Source organism: Perca fluviatilis, chromosome 23 (genome assembly GCF_010015445.1).
Source record: "Perca fluviatilis chromosome 23, GENO_Pfluv_1.0, whole genome shotgun sequence".
NCBI classification, from domain to species: Eukaryota; Metazoa; Chordata; class Actinopteri; order Perciformes; family Percidae; genus Perca; species Perca fluviatilis.
This window is the reverse complement of record NC_053134.1, coordinates 6,020,292-6,039,665: the sequence shown is the minus strand read 5'-3', so window position 1 is coordinate 6,039,665 and position 19,374 is coordinate 6,020,292.

Here is a 19,374-nt window from a genome sequence, read left to right as displayed (position 1 = left end):
ATCAATTAATATAAACATCTTGACGTTAAAGATGTTACAGAACGTAATAGCGTTATAGAACATAAAAAATAACGTCAGTTACTTTGCTGAGTAACTAATTACTTTTACAATGTGGTACCTGAGTTACTAACTCAATTTTTGTAAGTAGTAAGTAAGTAGTTTTGTAAGTAATTTGTAACTGTAACTAATTACTTTTTTAAAGTAAGATCACGAACACTGGTCAAAGCCAGGTGACAAAAGCACAGGGCAAGCCGATCCACTTTTCCATGTTGAGCATTAAAATGAGAAAAAATAATGGGACAAAAAGAAATCAAGGGACATTTAGAGTAGATAAAAAAGTGCGATTAATTGCGATTAATTGCTAGTTAACTATGACATTGATGCGATTAAATGCGATTAAATGTTTTAATCGTTTCACAGCACTATTTTTTTGTTAAAGAAGGAAAAGAAAATCGCAACACTCAAAACTGTCGAAACGCAATACTTCTAGAATCTCAATAAATGAAAATCGCAAAATAAATCGAATCGGCACCCATGTATCGTGAAAGAATCAAATTGGGACAAAAGCATTTGATCCCAGCCCTACCATTCACCATGTAAACGTTCATTTAAAGATGTTAAGTAGGTTGTATTTGTTGGGGTAACTTGTTGGATGGTGACACACTACAGGCCCCATATGTGTTTGCCTCTTATATTTCTTCTTGTAAACCAAATGAAAAGAAGGGGAGGAGCAGGAAACCATGGGGTTTATGGGATATGTGCACCTTTGTCAGCAGTCTGAGCCAGAAGCATGCATGTTTCTCACACAGTCAAAGAGAATTCATGAAGAAAAACCCACCTGAAAAAGTCCTTAACACTCAAAAATTTTGAGCCACACTAAGGTAAGCTTGGATTTCTGGGACTATTTTAGGATCAAGGTGACATGACATGATGATACATTTTTGGCGCAGCAGGAGCTGCAGTGAAGTATTATAATAGAAAATGTCTCGACTAACAAAAAAACTCCACAGTACTATAAATGTAAACTTTTGCGTCTTTTCTTCCAAATCAAAGGACAGACGATTCTCACTCTTGACAGTTGACTTATTTAAAGCAATATTATTGGCCGATATTGTCCTATCGCAGAAATATTTGTATCTACCGGTATTGGCGTAAATGTTTTCTGATATGTGCCGATATGAAAACTTTTTAAAACATAAAATGCAGAAAATGATGCTTGGGGTGATTTAGAAATTGTGTCATATAGCTATTTAAATTAATTTTCTATTTCCTTACTTTTTTCTATTTTCTATCTCCTTCTTTTCTAGAATTAGTTGTAAATGCAATACATTATGATGTAAAATATTGTACTTACAACGTGCCGGTCTGCAGCGTTCTGAAACTTACCAGCTCATACCAATGCCACGAGACGGGGTATCCTCTCCATATTAACGACTCTTTGTACTTTCGTTCTAACTTCCGACTTCCAGTTTTTTTGTAGCTGGATATATCATTTGTTGCGTCTAAATATGAATGTGGATAACGTTGGTGACAGTGAGATACTTGCTACAGTTGCATTTCTAGTGATGAATCGGCAAAACTGTTTTATTTCTCTGATTCACTGCTTTGCCCATGGCGTTCCCTCTCTTCAGTCACTCACTAGCTCGCTCGACCGTCCATATCGTGCTCGCGGATGCTCGTTGAGGCTCCATCTATCTGCCATTTTCACCAGTTAACAGTATGTAACATAGAAATAAATTGGATTACGGATAGGGCTGCACAATTAATTGCAATTGTATCGAAATCGCAATACGGACTAGTGCAATATCCAAATCGCACGGGGGTGCAATATTTGTTAAAGGCAAAATATGTGTCGAACTGTTCTGAATGAAGTATTGTGGGGCTGCAGAGACATCCTGGGTCTACTAATCCCATCCTACAGACTAAAGAAAACCTCTTTGTTTGGTACAGATTCTTGCAAAAATCACACTTCATGACTATAGTACATTTTTATTTGTGTTTCAATGAAAATGAGAATGATGATCAAAAAAAAACCCGGATCATTCCCTCCCAATATCGGGAATCATATCGCAATCGGAACGTCAGTCAAAATAATCACAGTTTGACATTTTCCTCATACCGTGCAGCCCTAATTATGGATCATGTTATTTCTATAGTTTGTAGCTGACTTTACAAGATGACTTCTCTATTGGCTGTTGGAACAGGTGACATCCTGTAAGTTGTGAAACCAGCCTCTGGAGATTAGACCAGCTGAGTCGCAGCGACACCATCAGCTGGTTTGAGTCGAGCTAAGACGGGCTGGTTCAGACTAGAGATGTTCCGATACCAATCGGAACATCTCTAGTCTGAACATCTCTATCAGTATCGGTATCGGCTCCTATACTGCCTAAAACGCAGGTATCGGGAAGTACTGGAGTTTATGCACCGATCCGATACCTCGTAATAAAGCCCTAAAGAAAATCTACGTTAAAATAGTTTGTTCTTTTTCCGTTATAACTGACTGTCAAACTGGAGAATAAATTTGTTCTGTGGCATTCATTGTTTTTGTTTGTTCATGTTTCACAAAGAGTTTAACCTGAGCCAGACCGACAACAAAGATAGAAATCATATCACATCCATACAGGGATAGTAGTATACAATTGTTAAAACATAATAAAATATATGACACACTGGTATCGGATCGGTACTCTGTATTGGCCGATACACAAGTTCAGGTATCGGAATCGGTATCGGGAAGCAAAAAATGGTATCGGGCCATCTGTAGTTCAGACAGCTGCGACTTTTCTCTTCAACGTTCCAAAACGGTTTTGTCTCATCGTGAACCTTTGGTGTGAACTGGGCTTTATCTGTTCAATAAGCATGTGGCCCGTTTCAACTCCACCACCCCTCAAAGAGTCGGAATCGATAACGACCGGAATCGAAAGGAAGTATCGGAAATTGGAATCAGAATTGTTCAAATCAAAAAGATGCCCAACCCTATTGACGGGTAAATGAAATGACATTTAATCACAAACTTAACTTCCTGGGAAGGAGTGAAGATCAACATGTAAGAAAATCTGAAAAAGAAAATTAAAAGAAAATCTGTTTTCCTTTATAACCAGGCATAAACAGATTTTCCTCAAAAAATAAATAACCTCTGCTCCATCCCAACATGAATTCAGATTTCACCCCCTTTCTATCAATCTGACTCTCTTCCTCCTGTTCTCCTCCCTTCTGTCTTGAAATCGCCCCCCCCACCCTGCCTCTTTGTGTTTCCATGTCTCTGTCTTTCTTCCTCCTTTAAAAAGGGCCGATTCCTCCTCCTTTGTTAATGTGACAAATCTACTCTAATGACTCTGCAGTGGCTCGAGGCGTCTCGCGCTGAAAAACGAACCCCCTTTTCTTCAGACCCTTCAGTCACTCCCGCACATTATTCCGCCCTCTCTATTGTCTTTAAGTCTATCTGAAATTTTTTGACAAACTCGTCCTCTGAAAAACAAAATGAAAAGATTGCCGTGGTCTCATTCCTTTCCGCTGCCGCCGCCCTGACTACAATGACAGACTTTGTGCATCACGGATGCTGCTGTCATGTTGATGCTTCTGTCATAAAACAAGTATGCAACTCGTGCTATTGTGACATTGATGTCTGACACTTGAAACTCGTTTTGAAAAGCTCATCCTATCCAAGTCAGAGCTCTCTTCATAGGTGTTCTTCTTGGCTTTTTTACATTCTGCTCTGCGCCAGGAGGCTATATCGAGTTTAGGCCGACTCTGAGGGGTTGAGCGGGTGGCCACACGCTCTTATTCCCCTGTCAACTCACTCCTACCACCTCTCCGTTTCTACATGGCAAGATATGCATCACTGCCATAGCAACAATAGCTCCCCTCAGCCCACGGAAAGAACGGGCAGGGAAGATCTTGGCTGCGATCTAAGTTAGTCAACATCTTAGAGAGACTGATATGTGTATATGTGCATTCTCTCAGCCCATCAGTCTCAGAGCATGGATGTGGCTTCATAATGAAATGTTTTAACCTCGGAGCAGGAGAGAAGAAAGGGTGGAATAGGAAGTGGTGGAAGGAGAGAAGAGGGAAGATCTCTTTCCTCCCTTTTCTCTCTTCTTGTCAGGGGTGGCGGTGCATTGCGTTTGATGCCTGCGATAAGACTGTGTGGCTAATGAGGAAAGCACAAGGCACACTCATTAAAGTGTGTGTGTGAAATAACTGTGAGTGAGAAAGGGAAGAACTCATTAGAATTCTCCCATTCTCAAAGGCCAAGTTAGTGAGGAGAATGGAGACGTGGCCAAGCAGCCTGTTGCACCCTTTGTCAGCATGGAAATGCGAAATACACCCACACATCCATAAATACATGTATAAGTAAAGTGGGGTTCAGCTATTGTGGAATGCTGCCACATTTCTGCGATTAAAGTATGACTCTTATTATTATTATTATTATTATTATAAGGTAAATAAAGCTACAGATATAGCCTTTTGCTACATCATATCTCAACAAAACTCCCCACTGAAGCCAAGCAGCATCTTTATACATCAAAATGTCTTATTAGAACCAATTCGATGAGAACAAACTGTTCAGCATGTTGGTACTCGTGCTTGTTTGCCATCCTAATTGGCGTCAGCTTCATTTGGCATCATTTTAGCACAATAAAGACTGCAAGCAGGAGGAAACTGAATGGCACTGTCAGAAGTACAGCTTATACTTTGCAGATTGTATCTTATGCTTTTAGACTGTAGTTTTTGATCAAGTTAAGTGTTATAGTGTTATGGGAATAGTAATAATAACGCATAACTTTTTGTAAAGTAATATATATTTTTTTTTTCACTGAGCAATATGTAATAAGTAAATGATAGTTTTCAAGTAACGTGCACATGTGCCACCAAAACAAGTTCCTCCCGGAGGCTATTTTGCAGAGGCACCGTGGCTCTGTCCGGCGCTTCGCGCCACCCATGACTATTGTGATTGGTTTAAAGACATGCCAATAAACCAGAGCACAGTTTTCTCCCATCCCAGAATGCTGTGGACTAGCCAGACCCTCCTCCGCAGCGCTGTGAAGGAAGGTCTGGCAATGCGAGACTAGCGAAATACTGAACGCAGCAGAAAGGCAGAACTGACTACACTTTCCCATGTATGGTCCCATGTTTGTTTATCGCAAGTAATGTCGTTATTGCGATGTTCAACATTATCGCATATCAAATATTTTCCTTATTTCCCTTATTAATAAAAAGCAAAGGGTGGCTACTATGAAGAATCTAAAATATAATACATGTTTTCAGTTATTTCACACTTTTTTGTTAAGTACATAATTCCATATGTGTTCATTCATAGTTTTGATGCCTTCATTGAGAATCTACAATGTAAATAGTCATGAAAATAAAAAAGGAAACGCATTGAATGAGGTGTGTCCAAACTTTTGGCCTGTAATGTATATAGAGGTAGCGATGCAGCAACCCTTTGCTTCATGTCATTCCCCCATCTCTCTCTCTCCTTTCATTTCTTCAGCTGTCCTGTCAATAAAGGCCTAAAAATGCCCAAAAAATAATCTGAAAAAAAAGAAATGCTGGTGTGACAGTGAGTAGGTGAACCCTTTCCCCGTACTCCCCCCCCCACCCCAACTTCTTCCAGTGTCTCTGATGTCATTTAATTAAACGTGGCTCCTCAGCATCGTGACTCCTGGTTCCAAACGTGGCGTGTTGTTCAAAGCTTTGTTTTTCAGCGGCTGTAATGAGCCGAGCAGAGCGCTGCTGCTTCTTCTTCTCCTCCTGGTGACTCCACCACCGTCTACCACTGAACTCTCTCCCACTCGGCCCAGCACTTCAGAGACGCACGCAAAGTAAATAGTCTTTGAGGTTTTTATTTGTTGGCGGGCTTTTGTACCTAACTATGTTCATGTGCGTGAGCATCGAGGAAGAAATTTTGCAGTGTTGTGTATACGTAGACTGATGTACACAAATCGCTGCAGGCTTTCTGTGTGTGAAATTAGTTTCACGTAGAATAGTCGTTAATTTCATTGACTGTTTCTGTATCGGCACTTAAGTGCTTTCAGTGGGATTGTATTGTTCGGACTTAAAGGGATACTTCACCGATTTAGCATTCAGCTTTGTATCAGTAGAAACCCGGTAGTATTTCTGAATGACCGTGCTTCCCTCCCTCATGTCCCCCTAACACGAGAGATCGCTGCATTGGGGGTCTGGAAAAAATCTTCAGATGACGTAAAATGACGATTTTTGCGTCCTTGGAAGATTTTTTGGCCAGAGGCAAAGGACCATGCAAAGGACTACAGCCAATAGTAGGAGCTACTTCCGCATGTTTTAAACCCGCCCACAGGGGGTTGGACTGCCGAGTCTGGCCGAGGTATTCCGAATGAAAACAACTGTCAGCCATCTTGAAGCTTCGCTAAACAGGCTCTCTGTTTTCAGCAGCAAACATTTACAGCAATTATGTGCATTCAAGCTACCACACGTGTGTACCACCGGGAAACATTGGTACAGATCGGAGAATATGCAGGAAACGTTATTACAGACGGAATACTCAGCACACTCTGAGCTTCGCCTGCACGGAGACCAGCGGTGTTGCTCGCTGCCGCTAGCCGGCTAGGGGACATCCTCATCAGCTAGGTGGAAAGCTATCAATAGCCGGCCACCTGTCCCATCAATCCTGCTTGCAAGTGTCCGCTCATTAAACAACAAACTGGACTATAGCCAACTTCAACGAAACTCCCAACGCGAGTTGGGCTGAACAACAGTGTACCGGGACTATCCAGCTACCAGGCTGCTCTCACTGGCCCGTGGAGGTGGGCTGTATTAACACGGACTAGTGCAGAAATGAAATCCAACTAGCTACTGCTAACTGCTGGTGGAGCTTGTGTTAAAAAAAAAATGCTGTTAAATGCTGACCATTCGACATTCCACGCTAATTCACGGCTGTGTTTATACTCGGTGTTTAGCTACACCAATGCTAGTATGCGTTAGCTGAACTTTACGGATCCTGCTTGCAAGTGTCCGCTCATTTAGACCACAAACTGGACTACATCCAACTTCAACGAAACTCCCAATGCGAGTTCAGAGACTGCTGTGTTTTTGTTGTTGTGGAAACATCCCTGAATAGTGTACCAGACTGTCCAGCTACCAGGCCTGCTAGCCCTCCGAGCTAGAGATGCTCTGTCGCCAGGTAAAAGAGGTGGGCTGTGTTAACATGGAGTGGTGCAGAAATGTGGTGATTTGTATCCATTTAACTGCTAACTGCTGGTGGAGTTTGTGACTGTTAAATGCCGACCATTCTACATTTAATGCTAATTCACGGCTGTGTTATTCTCGGTGTTTACAGCCCACCAAGTGCTAATGCTAGTATGCGTTAGCTGAACTTCACGGAGCATATAATGCGTGTGCAGTAAATGTACCTTGTTTCGTATGTCGTTTTTATATAATGTCTTTTATATATTTTAAATGTGTAACACCACTTTAGTCACGATGAAACGTTGTTTCGTGTATATGGTTGAAATGACAATAAAACATGCTTGAGTTGTGTTGAATGCCTCTTTCGTTCTGTCAAGCGGTAGGCGTGGCTTGGGAGTGGACTCATAAAGCAGCGAAGCAGGTGCATTCTGGGATTTGGTGTCTTTCATCCATATAAGCCAAAAACACATTTTCTGGCTTTTCTCGGCCTAGAAGGCACCAATTAAAATTTTCTTTTCACATTTCTACTACATAAGTGACCCAATTTAAAGATATATTCAGCTTTCCAGCGGTGAAATATTCCTTTAATATTGTATGATTTAGCAAAATTCAGGATATCCAAAATGAATCATTCATTGATTAGTGATCAAGCAATAAAGCAGCTTGTAATTGGAAATTGACAAAATTAAATATTGCAGGTTTTGTTTTATATGCACTGTTTTTTTTTTTATCCCGATGGAGTGCATAACAGTGGGACATGGGTTGTAGAGTCAGAAAAACGTTACTGTCCATCACAAAGTGGTGGGAATTTGTCTTTGATGTGGCTTATGAATATGCATTTAACACTCAAGTACACACAAAACAAACGCCTAAAGATGGCTTCGTGACGTGTGTTTTATAATTAGTGGTCGATTTAAAAAAAGTCATGAAATGAATCAACACAGATTTGCCTCTTCTCTGTGGTTTATATCAACGTGAATAGAATATTACGAGGTTTTGAACTTTTAGGCAATTTGACAAAACAAGCAAATTGAAGATGTCACCTTGAATGTGTATTTACATAATGCATGAGGGTACATAGATTGAGACATACAGTGTTGTGTTTTTTTTGGATGATGTATTGGTCTGTGCCATGTCTTTAGCGGTGGATGCAGACATTTTGTTTGTATTTGGTATAACGGAGGGCGCAGGAGGTACATGTCTATAATCAGTATCCTATTTATTCAATAGCAGGGATTATTCCTTACAGAGAGATTACTCCAACAAAGACTTACAGCCCCACCTTGGTAAACCTTCAAAGTGCCACGGCGTGGCACACTCCAGCCTCTGTGCCTGGAGGAGCTAATTTGAAAAGAGGGATTGTTCTCACAATCGCAGATATTTATATATATATATATATATATATATATATGTTTTTTTTGTTACGGTTTCTTTTGAATTGCTTCTTTTTAAAAAAAAGCAGCATGTTCCTAAAACACAATATCTGTCTGATTCTGGTAGTCGATGCGTGAGCTCCAAGATTACATCCCAGCAGACGTCTCATATTTCAGTTACCAAGAATTTTCTACTTTGAGATTTTTCAAGGTTCAGTGAACGCTAAGATATGATGAGAGATTGGAGAGGGAGATGGGGGAGGGAGAGGGTAGCAGGAATTCGCCTCAGCTCAAGTTTGTGTTGGAGCCCAAGTCAAACAGTTACATTTGGAAAGCGTGGTAAGAGGAGACGTTGTTTACTCTGCTGCAAAGCAAAGCTCAGCAGGTCGTGCCAACAGCTGTCGCAGGGAATTGTGGGAGGCTTTTTCCGGAGCGGGGTGTCGTCATCGGTTTGTACATCGCACCCGTCCGCTTGAAATATTAATGAAGCCGAAATAAATTTTTAACGCCCATTTGCTTCATCACCCTCCCACCTACCTCTGTGTGAGACAACGTGCCAGCAACATAGAATACAATACAGCCCAAATGCAGAGAGAGACGCGCACGCACGCACGCACGCACACACCCACACACGGTGCGAACCACACGAGCGTCATCCTTCCACCTTTTATTAAAGGAATAATGATCAAAGAGTAGAGGGAAAATGTATTGTCGCATACTTCTAATGAAGAAATCAAAGGCAGCCGATGACAGAATTGTTGACAGCGGCGGTCAGCCGGTGCTCTATTTTTGAGTGTGTTTGTGTGATGTTGTAAACTCAACGTGTGATGCAAGGTGCTCTAACACACTCGCTGTGTGGTTTGATTCCCCCCGTCGAGCAGGGTGACCTGGCATTTCGGTGACTTTTAGAGGTGCTACCATGCTGACATATTGCTCTCTCTTATTTTCCCAGAGTGCCCCCCCCCCTCTCCCTCCATTTCTAACACACCCCATATTTCATACATCTTTTGTTGTTGGCTTTATGTTTTTCTCAAATCAAACTCTGGTTTGGCTCATATTAGGGCTGCTCGATTATGGAAAAAAATATAATCACGATTATTTCGGTCAATATTGAAATCACGATAATTTAACACGATTACTCGTTGACTTCTGGAAAGATGTTGCAATTATTGAAGTTAAATAAATCGACAGTATAAAAAAACACAACTGTGAAATTTGCCTTAATACTTTTCCTATTTCACCTTTTTTCATTCAGAACACCAGAGAAAATAAGACTTTACTTGCAAAACGTAATGAGTTAAATAATTGTTTTTCTCGATTATTCTGTTTTTGTGATCATAATCACGATTAAATTTCGATTAATTGCACAGCCCTAGCTCATATGTGCTTTTACTTCTTTTCTGAGTCTGATCTTAACATGCTGGGAGTTTGTGCTGCTGTTAGCAATCATTAATACAAACACGCTTGATATCTGCGAGGGTAAAATGCTTCCAGGAATTGTTTTACATTGATACACTTTAATTAAAAATGTTCAGGAGTTGCTTTCTGCATAAATACTACATTCAGCCTTTTTGATGCACACACTTAAACTTAGTCTACTTCATGGGAAACCACTCAAGTTTGTCATTTCCCAACACACCCATTCTCTAATGTTGTGCAGATCATCTATTTACCTTTTTAGTTTGAAATCTATTTAACCAATTTCATCAGGGTTACCCCCACAAAAGTTGATAGAACAAAAGATGTAGAGCCCAATAGTTTCGGTGAGAACAAAATCATGGACGGAATTGCAAAATGGAGAATTAAAAAAAGCTATAAGACCGATTCCATAGGGCCCTACATTAAGTCAGAGCAAAACGCTTTTTAGCACATCCTGCACTCATGCCATACTGCCTAATATCAAATTGGTATGTGTTATTTGTTTCTCTATTTATTTATTTGTTTGTTTATTTCATATTATTGTTTAAATACGTTTTTATGTATGCACCGTCAACCAAGGCAAATTCCTAGTAAGTGCTACTAACCTGGCAACAAATCTTTTTCTGATTCTAACTGGAGATTTAAAAAATATGACTACGTCTAAGTTTCAAACGGAGCCGCCCCACTGTAACTTTTTTTTTTTTTAAGTCTTAAAAGTGGGCCACCAGGCTTGTAATACACTGGGGGAAACACTTGTTATTCAGATTTTCCATATTGTAACTTTACTATTGTTATTTCTTTCTTCTGTGTACACACAGCATCCTGGAACAGGGATCCCTCCTCTGTTGGTCTTTCTGCTTTTTCTGACTTTTTCCCTGTTAGGGCACAGTCACACACGTGTGAAGGATGTGACGCATATGGAAATCAGTTTGCTGGTTTGTAATCCGTTTGAGTTGTTGTGGTTTTGAGAGTTGTTTGCTATTGGTTGAGGCTGCGATTTCGAGGGTCAAAGTTCCCCAAAGTTTACCTCCAAGCGATGCAAAGATGCAAATTTGCTTTCCCCCCGGAGGTGAACGTTTTATCGGCCCTTTTGTTCACATAGCATGGAAGTTAATCGAGGGCCCGATGGTGTTTTAAGCCCCCAACGCCGACTTCAAGCCAGCGCTGCGATCGTCGACTTCAAGGCACCTAACCCTAACCTTAACCCTAACCATTGCCTAATCCTAGTGCCTTCCAGGCAGCGCTGCCTGGAAGACGACGTTGGGGGCTTAAAACACCGAACACCGAATTAGGGGCTTAAGGATAGAAGGTGTAGTATGCGGTACAGATTGCAAAGCCCTTTGAAGCAAATTTGTTATTTAGGGCTATATGAATAAAATTTGCTTGACTCGATGTTTCCCCCCTTTGTTACAAATCACAAACAGAATACAGTACTGTACATTTCACGTCACCGTTTTCCAGAACCAATAACATGGTTTTTAATGTTTGAGGTTGTGTTATTTGTCTTGCTTGCTTGGCTTCCATTCATTTCAGGACATTTCAGACTTTTTTTTTTTTTTCTCCCCGCTGGGAGATATTTTCTATTGAAGTATGGCCAACAGCTAAACTTGTCTGTGGATGTTTTCTGAGCAACCAGGACATTGTTTCTGCCAAACATAGTTGCTGTCAAGTTCTCTGCTCTGCCGTATCTGTGTGATGGTCTCAGCGACAGATATCTTAAAACCTGGCCAGACGAAACCAAAACCAACTTGTCAGACCGTAGCCCTCTTTACTTGAAACTGAATTTTGGATTAGAAAACTCGGTTACACTTTATTTGAAGTTATCTATAGTACATAAGAGTTGACATGACACTGTCATGAACGTGTCATAAACAAGTCATAAACGTTTATGACAGTCACGCTTCTGTCATTAAGTGTCATTTATTTGTCATGACAAGTTAGGGTTAGGGTTCCTGTGTCATGACAGTGTCATGTGTTCATGACAGTGTCATGTCACTCTTATGTAGATACCTTCAAGTAAAATGTTACCGAAAACTCTTTTATGGAGATTAAAAACTCAAATTTGGAACCATGTGGAAGATGAAATCAAAGTGGATATTAAGCACTACTTAGAACAGAATAATAATGGCAAAGTAAGCAGTCCTGAGAGGTAAAAATTGGTTACAGTTACCTTGGGAGGTCTTGGCAAAAATAGGCGTCTTCTCCGATCAGAACTGTTGAACAGAACAGTTGAAGGATGCATTAACCAGGAAACTAGAGAACAATGAAATGAATGAGATCTACACAAAAGATTAAAAAAAAACTTAAAAACCAAACCATTGATATGGTCTCTTAAGTGCTTCCTTTAGTCCAGACTACTGATTATCAGTTAGTTATTATTACATATGCAGTCAAAGTACTAGATCATCTTATGTTTCATAAAGCCAATAATGGCTGTAATATATCAGTTTTTTACAGAAGTTTTTTTCCCCAAGTGCAGGAGCGTTTCAGTAAAGACAGAGTGAGAGGAGACATTAAAGTGATTTTTCTCTCTGCACTCCTAATTACTTGTCTTCCTCTAGCTCTAAAAATAATTTCATATTTCATAAGGCGTCTTTGCCTCGGCACACCGGCACCCTGCCAAACTGTCGGTGTGCCATCCGGTGTCATTTTGATCATGGATATTTAGCAAAGGAGAGGGAAAAAAATAATTTAAAAAAAATATATCTCCCAATTATCCGTGCTGACGGTCTTTGCAGAGCGGTTGACCTCAACCTCCTTGTATCTTAGCAATTTAATTTGACCCTAGCTGTGTGTTGTACGTGCTAATTAGAAAGCATTTCAAAGAGAAACTCGCACCAGGAGCGCTGGAGAGAAGAGACTCAGAGAGAGAAAGGGCGGGAGAGAGAGAGACGGAGATAAACATTTAAACATAATAAGATGTTATAGCTGTGAGTGTTTTAAAAGAATATCTCCAATGCCTCAATAGCTTTGCACTGAGCTGGAACTGAAAAGATGAGACCAGGGGAGTTCATTTGGGAAAGAAATATTCTTTCTAGTCATGTTTCAGTGAATGAATCCGGTGGCCCACCCTTCTTCTATTACGGTCACCTCAGTTTGTTGATCATCATTAGGCAATTAGACCATCAGAAAAACTGAAAATAGCAATGCGAACAAGGAACAGAGCCCCCAGGGAAAGAACAATGGTTTAAGATTGTCCAGGATATTTATTCAATGGAAAAGCTGACATAACAACTAAAAATAAATTAAAAGCGATATTTTTGACAAGAACTGGTAAAAATTGATCATTTACATGGAACCTGATGGATGCTCATGATGTTGTTCATGAAGTAATGGAAAAAAGAGTCCTCATACCTAAAAAACAGCAGGGTTTCCCCCAGTTTAATGCAAGCCTGGTGGCCCACCAGGCTTAAGTTGACCCCCACCCGGCCTACGTCACTGGGAATCATTTTGTAATGTATTTTTAAGACGTTTTTTTAAAACTACAGTTACAGTGGGGCGGCTTGTTTGGAAACTTAGTCATATTTTTGAATCTCCAGTTAGCTTTAAGCAGTGACTTAATGTAGGATCCTATAGAATCTTTTTTATAGCTTTTTTTTAAACTTTGTGTTTCCATCTGTGATTCTGTTACCACAGAAACTATTGGGCCCTACATTAATGCTGTCATCAGTCTGTGACTGGCCCCAACCGGGACCTCTGCGCAAAAAAAGACTCTTGCCACCAGGCTAAACAACTTTTCTGGGGGAAACCCTGAACAGCATAGGTTGTTTTCTCAATGACTCCCAAAAAGACGTTCTGAAATGGTCGCACTTTTAAACACGTGGATAACTTTATAAATTGAAACAAAACTACTTGGGTTTGGTTTTGGAAAAGATCATGGGTTGGGTTGGAGTCACGAAGGTGACGTAAGAGAAGTGCGTTAATTACGTTACGTACTTGGCGCAAGGTAACTTGACGCAAGTTAAAAGAAGTCAATGTTGACTTTTGGTTTCACATGGTACACGGAAAAGCTGTCTCCTAGGTGAAAGTCTTGTGTTTGCTTGACCCATCTATCGACCCAAACCGCCTCCCTAAGCGTCACCTCCTCCTTTTGCTCGCGTCATAACTACGGCCACTAGAGCTCGCCACCTAACCATAAACGTAAATATGGGTCATGATAAGCTGCTTGCACAGATGACCTATATGGCCGTTTTTCTAGGGAGGATGGTTTGAAAAATAGAGCCCTTTTTAAAAAAGAAAAGCATTCTCTTTTCCCATTTGACTCAATGATAGTAGCCTTAAAAAGTGGTTAAATAGTATATCAAATTAAAATGGAGGGTTATCTGGTTTTAGGTTCGTTTCGGTTTGGGGGCAGAGGAGCAAATAAAGCAGAGGATTATAAAATGTGAAGTAAAGCAGGATGGGAGGAGGATCTCCTCATCCAAATCCATTACTAGAGTCTGCAGAGCTGAGAAGGTCCCATGTCCAATTAGCTGTTTCATCTACGAGTGGAAATGTGGCTATAGGAAGATGCTGCCCGGCAACATTACCTCCTCTCCAATAACTTACAGCTATCAGGAGAATTTGTGTGTGTGTGTGTGTGTGTGTGTGTGTGTGTGTGTGTGTGTGTGTGTGTGTGTGTGTGTGTGTGTGTGTGTGTGTGTGTGTGTGTGTGTGTGTGTGTGTGTGTGTGTGTGTGTGTGTGTGTGTGTCCAGCACTGCTGGTTGTCACATCGTCCCATTAATAAGACTTGGCCTTTATTACCACTTAGCAAGCTCTATGTGTGCGTGTGTGTCTTTCTGCCAAATGTGCTTCTCATGCTGCCTCCCTAAAAGTGAAATGTGTGTGTGAGGGTTTGTGCACCTAGCACGTGCTTGTTCGCGTAGCCGTCAGCGTGTCAGATTACTTTTTAAGGCGGATTGCCATGTACATGACTTCGCATTTTCACTGTCGCTTTGAAGTTTTCGAGAGCGTCTTTTTCGCATCACCTACTGTAATACCGTGTGTGTTTTTGTGTGTGTGTGTGTGTGTGAGCCAGTATGTTTGCATGAATTATTTACTTTTATATTTATTTTGCAGCATGGCCGTGTACTTTGTTTGCGGGGATTACAGATGGTGGGAGCTCAAGCCTCTTAGCCCCTCACAGGCTGCCACAGCTGCCTGCCACTTCTAATGACACTTCAGACTAAGACTGGCTAAGTCCATAGTCAGGTTTATTAGTTTAGAGAATGCTTGAATGAATACAGCCTCTTTTTGGATGAGCATGTGTGTACTGTATGAGTTTTGAGAGTGAGCGATTGCCTCGCTCAGGCAGCTCTGACAGGCCTGTAGAGTTTAAGTGAGAGGGATGCTTTACACGGGAAACATAAACGTCTGCTTTGGCATCAATACGTCCTGACACAACGCGCCAGCATTCAAACAACTCCATTACCTAATGAAGGATGCAAATCTAAACCCCTCTCTCTTTCTCTCCCTGATGACTTGAGCTAGTTTGCTATAATAATGTCATTTAATCGCGTCTCATTGTTTATTTGAGGAGGCCTCCCTCAGGAGCCGTTACAGGATGTTGTATTCTTAGCATGCACAGGCATGTGTGTTTTTTTTCTGTCCTACACAAAAAAATGTCTTAGAGCAAACAATCTGTCTAATTTACTTCTTTTTTCTTTTAGACAAACCCACAATAAAGCCAGATGATCACTACAGATGGATGTTTGGCACCCTTTCTCGCTCATTTTGTTTTTGCAGTGGCAGGTGCGAAGGCCAGGAGGACTTTTGGGAAGGAGGAAGCATGGCTGTATCCCTGCTGCCAACTAACACGGCTGATTGCATGTTACATAAGTGTGTGATCCTTTGCTGGCCTTGTGTTTCAAAATACCTTTGAAAACCAAAATGAACCTTAAAACGTGCGTGCCTAAAAGATAACCACACATCTGTTTTGCATATATATAACACAGGACAAGAGCAAGAGCACAGAACCTGTGTCTTGTCAAGAAAAGCAGCAGGATTCATAATCACGCATCTATGAAAGAGAAAACTTTGGTTCAATTGAGCAAGTTCATGTCAACTAGCATTTAGCCATGTTTCATGCTGTCCACAGACGAAGACGTAATATTCGAGAATATCTGAGAAGATGCCGACAGCAGTCAGACGACAACGATGACTTGATGGTTAAATGTTTGCTACAGTACATCAGAACTTATTTGGCAAAGGCGTTTCCATATCCCATTTTGCGCATCCACTCTTTTACCACAAAGGCAAAAACAACCACGTAAAAACTTTTTTTGTGCAATTGACCAAGTTTTATTGAATTTTGCGTTGCCAAAATACACATTAAAATACGTAAATGGAAACCCGACCAGTAACAACTAACGAATAACTGAACAACTAATGTTAGCAGTGCATAACAGCTGTTGGATGTTAACATGCTGATCATATTTACTATGTAAGTGTGTTAGCATACTTATGTTGCAGTATAATGACAATTATAGTCTGACCTAAGATAGGTTTTTCTATCCCATACGATACATAATTGTTAAATAACAATATCTCGTCCGATATTATAAAAAAAAAAAAATTTGAATGGTCATCCCTTAGCTTTAGTTATTAAAGTACAATGACAAAAATGGTTCTGCGCTACAGTCAACAGTTAACTTGTTGGTGCTCTGTGGTGACATAATTATGTAATGGCATCACTGTTTTGTTTTTTTTTCTCCCTAAAACATAATCTTGGTATTTCTGCACTAAAAGATCTTACTTATCTGCCGATATGAATGCCAATAAGATATCTGTGATAAGCTAATGGCTGATTTATGAATGAAGATCTAATGTATCGCATTTCTGAACACTTTACACTTTCTCCATGTGCATTGCATCCCACTCCAACATCATGTTTTAACCCACAAATCATCACATTATCAAACGGCCCACACAGTTATACACTCAGCCATACCTTAAAGGACAATTCCGGCGCATATTGAACCTAGGGGTTAATAACAACATATGTGTACCGAGTCAAACGCTCTCTGGGTTCTGTTTTCATGCTAATCGAATGTATCTCTAGCTTGAAAGCTACTGCAAACCGGGGGTTAGCTGCTAACGCTAGCTTTCAGGGCAGATGGTAAATCGCTATTTCTATACCACTAACAAGCCTCGAAATAGCACCACACTTAAACGGTAGCATAATGAGGGTCCCTACGTGCAAACCGAAGCATTGAGAACTTGGTAAGTGTACAGACAATTTCTATCTATTACGAAGAGATTATAAAGACAGTAGCGTTGATGTTTACATGGGGCCGCCATCTTGGATAACAGTCCTGAGCAGTCGAATCACGAACGCTTTGTTTGAGCTATTTTTACTGGTTACTGGTTGCACGTCGTTCGTCGTTCGACTGGTCATGACTGTTATCCAAGATGGCGGCCGCATGTAAACATTAGTCTAACCCTAAGTTCATTTTGCGCCGGAATTGGAAAGTAGGCTCCATGTGCAGTAGAGGGCTGTGGTGGACAGATAACTTACAAACACGTTTTCAGAATGTCTAGAACTGCAGTCAAACTGAACGTCAATCTGTGTTTCCTACACTATTTCTCAGCATCACGTCTTTAGCAGCAAGATGTGGCTGTTGGCTCAGGTGGTAAAAGTGGTCGCCTAAAACTGGCCTTGCAGTTCCATGCCAAAGTGTCCTTGGACAAGACACTGATGCTGCACCATTGGAGTGTAAATGTGTGTGAATGTTTATCTGATCCGTCCACAGTGTATGAATGGTGAATGGTTCCTGTGCTATAGTAAAAGCGCTTTGAGTAGTCGTTAAGTCTAGAGAAGCGCTATATAAACACAGTCCATCTCCATTTACATTTAAGAACTGTTGCAACGTTCATGAACGTCCCTGGGATTCTGCCATTTCCATGCAACTGTTGTTAAAAGCCACAATCTCCTAAACTTCACTAGTCGTTTTGGTGCCTAAACTTAACTGCCGTCGCCGCATGATGCTCCATTTTTGTCGCTCTCTTTTTATCGCTGAAACTTAACTGCAATGTCCGCCGAAACAGCCAGCAGCTCGCTGTGCCCTGTACCCAGCTCAGTCACCTTTTATCAGATAAACTGAACTACCAACTGCCGCTGATAGGGTGACATCTCGCAGAGCTCTGGTCGCATTTTCATAACGTATCATACGTATCGGTGTGCAGACGTTTTCATACGATATCCTACAAACCCGTTTATAAGAATGCACTGTTTAACTCACAAACCATCACATTATCAAACGGCCCATACAGAAATACACTCAGCAATACCTTAATGCACCATTTAATAATCATACAGTAGGCTACATGTATAGTAGAGGTCTGTGGTGGACAGATAACTTACATGTCAACATGTTTTCCACAGCCACTCTAGAACTGCAGTAAAACTGAACTTCCATCTGTATTTTCCTACACTGTTTCTCTGCATCACGTCTTTGACAACAAGATATTTTAATGTTAAACTGAAGCTAAGAACTGTTGCAATATTCATGAACTTTCCCTGGGATTCTGCCATTTCCATGCATCGGTTATTCAATAAATCTTCATTTATATAAAATACAGTTAGATGAAACCTAACTAACTTGTGTGGTCTCTGTGTGTGAGTGTGTGTGAGTGTGAGAGTGAGAGAGTCTGCAGGGTGTCACATCTAAGTGCAGGGATCCCAGGGAGTGTGTTCCTAGAGGTGTACCAGTAGTTTGATCTCACTATATTAGCCGTACTCCCTGCTATGCCGGCCTCATTACTTTAGCCAGTTCAGCAGCACCCTGGCTCCCACTCTGCTCTAAATCGTGTTGGCCAACTTCAACTAACATACTTCTTTTACTCAGCAGACAACCTTCTCTTTCTTCTGTCTCCTCTTTCATCCATCATACACTCTGTGTGTGTGTGTGTGTGTGCGTGTGCGTGTGCGTACGTGTGTGCGTGCGCTAGCTGTGGTCCTGACCCAAGCTTTTATTTTGACAAGATACGGAGTGGCACAGGGGTGGAGGTGGCATCTGCTTGCCTCTAACAGGGATGTTCTATTGATTAACATTTACATGGGTTGGTCCAGCCCCCACCCACTGAGAGGAACGTCAGATGTGGAGGCAGACCATTTGTCACGTTGTCATTAAGGACAGACCTTTCTGTGATCTGTACTGGATATTTAAGCTTCAGTCAAATCGGATATTCGCCCGCGTCACCGTCATACACCTTCTGTGTTTTTCTTTGATTACATATTTGTTCCAGAACTCCTCAGCACTGCTGTTTTATTTTTATGGAAGTCCTTAACCCGAATGATTGATTCTAATGAGACATTTTGATCGGCTTCTACACAAGCACGCACGATTAATTCAGATTTGATTAAACTTTAATGATGCCCTTGGGGAACTGGACTGTTGCTATTTGCAAATAGTGAAGTCGAATATGATTTAATAA